Genomic DNA, 7,283 nt, shown 5'->3' with positions numbered 1-7,283 from the left:
GGCAAGTGAGGCGGGGAACGTTGGAGTCCGCAGCAAGCAAGCCTCATGCTCGCTTCCAGCTGCCTGGCTGCTGGCCGCCATCTTGGCTGACAGTTAATTTGCATATACTCACTGATTAGCCAATGAAAAGGGTAGCGGTCGTACGCTAATTACCATGTTTCTCTTTTATTAGTGTAGATACTATATTCCAGGAAGATTAAAAGTATTAATATTGAGTGGAATTTCACTCCTATCAGACAGTGCACATTGTACTGTGTGCACTTCATAATGATAATGATCCAATATAATAAAAGCCTAATATTGCTAAGTGTCCAACTGTTTGTTCAACACTTTGACCAATCACTATGATGCACACTGACCACCATAGGGCAGACGCTCCAACCAGTAGGTTAGCTTGCTGCTAGGGTCCAGCCAATCAGGATTGGGCGAGATGGACCAGACACTTCCTGGAGCCCACCCTCAGTCCCTCCCAGGCCTGCCAATCTCCCATGGTCCCTCCCCAGCCAACTGGCCTCAATCGTGTACTGATGGGGTCCCTCAGCCTGGTCTGTGCCCTCTCACAATCCAGGACCCCTCAGGGGATGTCGGAGAGCTGGTTTTAGCCCGATCTCCACAGGCTAGGCTGAGGGACCCCAATTCCATTAAAAAATATTATTTAAGCCCTTACTGGTTTAACTCAGTGGATAGAACATCAGCCTGGGGACTGACAGTTCACAGGTTCGATTTCCATCAAGGGCACATACCCAGGTTGCTAGCTCAATCCCCAATAGAGGGCATGCAGGGGACAGCTAATAAATGATTCTCTCTCATCATTGATGTTTCTATCTCTCCCTCTCCCTTTTGCTCTGAGATCAATAAAACAAATATATTTTAAAAAAATATTTAAGTCATAACTATAGACAGGCACTATTACTAAGGTACAGAAAAGCCAGTCCTCAGAGTAGAGAAGCTGAGAGCAGGGTCTCCTGGGCAGACCGCCCTGTCTGCCTATTCTTCTGCTCTTACTTCAGGCCACACCCCTGAGTCCTCAATACCTACAATGACTTTTATGCAATTCTGAGAGCCTGACACGCAGCTGCTAATTATCATCACTCAGAGAAAATAATTTAATTCTGCTTCTTCTAACCTTATCATTTAATTTTATGCTTTGTTTTTCGAGGATATACTTTTCCCCCCATCTCCTTTAGGAATAATGTTAAATCTCTTTTAGCTGAAAGGCTACTCATCCAGAAAAGTAATGAAATATTAAGGGAAGTTTTAAAAGTCCTTAACCAGGCATAATTAGGGTGAACACATATGTGGATTTAAGCAATATTTTTGAACTATTATCTCAACTTAGCATTTGTTAAGATTTCATTATCTTTATTAATACAGCATTAAAATACATTTCTCTCCTCTGCGATGGTCTGTTAGTGAAGTTATATGAAATAAAAGAATTCTTACTTTAAAATATGTTCAAATCTGAAAGAGGGCCAGAAAATAGCTATCTCTTTTTTTTCTGATTCTTTTAAATACAATTTCTGATAATTACTTTTAAGTTCAACATGCAGAGTACAAGCTGAAAAATAAATTACCTTGGATACAAATGGCTAGAGGGCACTGTTTTTTAGTGTTAGGGGGGCGGCAGGAGAATGATTCGATATTGTTTTCTTGTCTGCTCACTTGGATCATGTCATAATTGGCCAACTGAAGCTTCCATGCAGCCAGTTGGCGTTTTTCATAGGAAACATGGTAAATTATGTTAGATATATGTGAAATAAGTGTAGGAAATAAATTGAGAGTTGTATGAAAGTTCTCGCTATAATAATTGTGTAGTTTTTATGTAGAGTAAGTCTACTGATTATTTATGTTATTATTTGGAAACACTTTTATTTTGCAATGTACCTTTTTGTAGCAATTACCTCAAAAGCAGAAAAGTCATGTTAAATGTAGATTTAAATACAAAATTCAAACACTCAAAAAGTTTGAGGATGGACATATAATTTGCCCTTATTTATATTTACCATTCTATATGGGCACACATGATATCATTTATTCATGAAAACAAGATGTCAAAAATCTTCCTAAAAAAGATTTACTTTATAAGTTCACAGTGCAGAAGGTTCAATTATATATCACTCTATGAAGTGTTATTTTTCAGATCAAATGGCTATTCTTCTAAATCAATTTCACTGCTGATTCCACATTTTTTAATATATGTAGAAAAGCTGTAAATACAGTGCAGAAGGTTCAATTATATATCACTCTATGAAGCGTTCTTTTTCAGATCAAATGGCTATTCTAAATCAATTTCACTGCTGATTCCACATTTTTAATATATGTAGAAAAACTGTAAACGTTTTGGTTTTATTATCTGATAACCTTATATACAGTTGAATGACACTATAGATATTTTGAGAAATAGCTTATTTAGTTTTCCCCCCCTGCTGTGGTATAGACTAGAGGGGAGAAAAATCCCTGAAGTGGAATGAACTATAAGTGGGATAAGGGGTAGGAAGATATAAAGGTTGACTAGGTTAGTATTCCAATATATACCTCTCCACATTAAGAACATCTTTAATTTCTCTATCTCTCCTCTTCCCTTCCATTATCCTGCAATCTTATGAATGGCTAGATCCTCTCTGTATCATCTCCTTTTCAACAGTCATCACTTATAACTTTTACTACCGCAGGAGAATGATTCGATATTGTTTTCTTGTCTGCTCACTTGGATCATGTCATAATTGGCCAACTGAAGCTTCCATGCAGCCAGTTGGCGTTTTTCATAGGAAACATGGTAAATTATGTTAGATATATGTGATATAAGTGTAGGAAATAAATTGAGAGTTGTATGAAAGTTCTCGCTATAATAATTGTGTAGTTTTTATGTAGAGTAAGTCTACTGATTATTTATGTTATTATTTGGAAACACTTTTATTTTGCAATGTACCTTTTTGTAGCAATTACCTCAAAAGCAGAAAAGTCATGTTAAATGTAGATTTAAATACCAAATTCAAACACTCAAAAAGTTTGAGGATGGACATATAATTTGCCCTTATTTATATTTACCATTCTATATGGGCACACATGATATCATTTATTCATGAAAACAAGATGTCAAAAATCTTCCTAAAAAAGATTTACTTTATAAGTTCACAGTGCAGAAGGTTCAATTATATATCACTCTATGAAGTGTTATTTTTCAGATCAAATGGCTATTCTTCTAAATCAATTTCACTGCTGATTCCACATTTTTAATATATGTAGAAAAACTGTAAACGTTTTGGTTTTATTATCTGATAACCTTATATACAGTTGAATGACACTATAGATATTTTGAGAAATAGCTTATTTAAGTTTTCCCCTGCTGTGGTATAGACTAGAGGGGAGAAAAATCCCTGAAGTGGAATGAACTATAAGTGGGATAAAGGGTAGGAAGATATAAAGGTTGACTAGGTTAGTATTCCAATATATACCTCTCCACATTAAGAACATCTTTAATTTCTCTATCTCTCCCCTTCCCTTCCATTATCCTGCAATCTTATGAATGGCTAGATCCTCTCTGTATCATCTCCTTTTCAACAGTCATCACTTATAACTTTTACTACCTTAAGTAGGTGCTATTACATTATCCAAATATTCACTGACTATAAATAAAGTGGACCTAATGGCAAATAAACGTAAAGTCAATGCTTAGAACTGTGTCCCGCTCATAATAGCTGTTGAATAAATATTTGGTGAATGAATAAAAGGGAAAAAGCAATGTTGCAGAAAATTAGACTTAAGAAGGATGTCCAATAGAAACACTTTAGAAAGCACAGTATCAGAATCATTTATTTTAGAGCTGAAAGAGATTGTTCAATGGAGGAAGTAGGTGCTATTACATTATCCAAATATTCACTGACTATAAATAAAGTGGACCTAATGGCAAATAAACATGAAGTCAATGCTTAGAACTGTGTCCCGCTCATAATAGCTGTTGAATAAATATTTGGTGAATGAATAAAAGGGAAAAAGCAATGTTGCAGAAAATTAGACTTAAGGATGTCCAATAGAAACACTTTAGAAAGCACAGTATCAGAATCATTTATTTTAGAGCTGAAAGAGATTGTAAATCAATGGAGGAAATTTTTGATTTACATAACTTTTGTGTACATGTAACATTTTAGAGTCATCATAATTACAAATAATATTTTTATGAAACAGTATAAAGATGAGGACTCATTTACAAATTATAAAACCTCATCACTCATTTAAATGGTTATTTGCTCCCTATGTATACATTTGCACATAGCCATTGGTATAGTTCACTTACATATATTATTCACTTGCTCATTCTCCCTCTGTTGATTGAGAGTGCTCTTGCTAAGCTAGGAAGATGGTTTCCTGACACAGCTCCTAAAGTTTTGATAATCCTGTACCAAATACTAAATCTTGCCTCTTACATTTCATGTTCTAATTAGCAAATCATTATTACTACATCTGGCTTTTCATCCTGATGGCCATGCATTCTATTTATTTTCATTGTTAAAATGGTTAGCAATGCAAGGTCTTTTGATAGAGGTAATTCATTTAAGTGAAGATTCACGTTCTTTCTCTGTATAATCGCACACCATACATCTTGGTCTTTGGATCTTACGGTAATATGAAACCACAACCACCTACTGGCAAGAATGAATAGAGTTGCCAGGTTCTCCTGATCTCAGAGGGAAGGATATCTATTAAGTGATCTCAGGGTCACAATTTCCATAAAGTTTTTGCTGATCCCATAAAGCATGAATAATATATCCCTCCAAATTCTGATCTTCATTTTTATTTCTGTCTTAAATAAAACTTATTTGGGTGTTTTCTTAATTTATGACTGCTTACTTAATCATTTTAACTAAGTGTAGGATACATATAAGAAGTCACTATTTTTAATTCAGTTGAAAAATACATGTGTTTAGGACTAAAACTAGGTTCTTATGTCTATGTTCCTCTTTCACACCACTTATCAAAATTGCTTTTACATATTCACTTCTAAAAACCTTTCTCAAATTAACAATTGAGCTTATATTTAAGATGGGCATTTCAGTTTAACATCTATAACACTTAATAGTTCCATCCTGTTACATATTTTATGGGGCTATTTATTCTTTCATTTATCAAGTATGTACCCAGTGCACTGATGTGTCAGTTCTGTGCCACTGGTGGTCAAAACAATAAAGAATAATGCAAACATTCATAGTACCACGTTAACACTGAATTCTTCCTGGGTCAGTGATAGCAGTTCTGTGGGACCTTTTGAAGAGAGTCATTGAGGTAAGACAGCCTTTCTTCATGGTGATGGGGCAAATGAAGAATCAGTCATGAAACTGATTAACTTTCTTGTGTGTGGTTGTGTCGAGCCTTTGGGCAGCTTTTGTGGCGTACCCTTGCAAGTTAAATCGACCAACACCTATTCCAAACCCATTCTCTCATTTTCTTCCCTACTTGGGGAAGAAAATGAGAGTACTTAGATTTCTCAGCTTCCTTCTACATTTAAGGGTAGACCTATGATACAATTTTACCGATGGGATACAAACAGAGGCTTTCTGTGATATGATCTGGGGAAAGTTCTTTCCCAGACAAAGCAGAGATGCAGCTGAGGTTATCATTTTGATTATTCACCTACTTGGGGAAGAAAATGAGAGTACTTAGATTTCTCAACTTCCTTCTACATTTAAGGGTAAACCTATGATACAATTTTACTGATGGGAGACAAACAGACTTTCTGTGATATGATCTGGGGAAAGTTTCCTTTCCCAGACAAAGCAAAGAGATGCAGCTGAGGTTATCATTTTGATTATTCATTTTTATTGCCTTAAAGTGGCATATTATGATTGGAACTCCAAAATCATCTGTGACAGTGTAGTCACAGTCAGCAGATGGAACCAAAACTATAAAGCGCGTGAGTTTATAATGGTATCGTTAAGCAGCTGATCCAACATCGCCAATCGCCTCCTTCAGACTTCTTGTGAGTGAAGAAAATAAAATCCAATTTTGTTAAATCATGAAGGTTAGGATTTCTTTTACTTGCAGCTGAGCACATTCCTGATTGATTCATAGTACAGTTGTGGATAACTTGTTCTTTTAAACCATTTCACTAAGTGTTGCACAACTGAGGGGTCATCGCCGCCTTAGAAAAATATAATTTTGTCTTCTAAGATGTCTTACAATTTATCAACGAAACTCACATTTTATATTTTAAATGCATTAGAAATGATTTAGGTCAAAATATGTGAGTTATAGGCAGTATTCCATACATAAATGAAAGGAATTTTAATTTGATATATTTAATAGAGGGGTGGCAGAATTTTTTCTCCTTAGAATATAACACTTATTGAAAAAAAGACAGGAGGTGCAAATACAATGTGACTGGTGATATTTTTTTCTTTCCCCGTAAGCCATGATGTGTGGAACTAGAAGCCAATTTTTCTTCTGTGCTCAGAATTGAGACTGGATAGCTAGAGAGAGCTGAGCACATTCAAGCAGAATAAAAATGCTATGCCATCAAAAGATTCCGGAACAAAACCTTAGCAAAAGAAAGTGTGCAAAAGGCCTACAGATTTTCAATATTTATAGACTTATAGGGAAGTAACATTTCAAATTTTTCTTGATAGAAGGGGGAGAAGAGGAAAAAGGAGAAAGATTACATTGTTACCAAGGAATAAAAATAGTGTAAAGGCACCAGGCTTTATCCTGCTATTTGCATTAATTAAAGCAGAATTATGTTTAATAGTCTTTCAACTATATACTGTTAGAAATTTTGAACAGAGTCGGACTCTGATTTGCAGTTACTGGAAATTGGTCAGTTAACTTAAAAATTATGTACCAGTAATGACTAATAAATACACATACATCAAATATTTTGAACATAAAATATAAAAATATAGGTATTCCTATCTGATGTAAACATAGATATCAATTTTCAAAATTAACAATATGTTTAACAGTTTTTACCCAGAATTATTGGATAGCAATAACAGCAAATTATTATCTGACAAATTATTCAACCCAATTTTTATTAAATAAGAACTCTTTCTTTCTCTATTCATATTTATCAGTTTATATGTTGTTTAATTACAGTACATGATTGGAGTAATAAGGATAACTAGCATAAACAGTTTGGCTTGAAAAAGATAAAATTCTTTCTATGTAGGTAGTTCAACTTTTGGGAACATTGCATACATGGACATGTAAGTAAGGTTATCATGTAACTTATTATCCAAACTGGACAGTTATGAGGGTGAAAGGGGGTGTTAAATGGATGGGGCATTGGAAGG

Source organism: Myotis brandtii, unplaced genomic scaffold, assembly GCF_000412655.1.
Source record: "Myotis brandtii unplaced genomic scaffold, ASM41265v1 scaffold1138, whole genome shotgun sequence".
NCBI lineage: Eukaryota > Metazoa > Chordata > Mammalia > Chiroptera > Vespertilionidae > Myotis > Myotis brandtii.
This window is presented reverse-complemented; position numbering follows the sequence as displayed.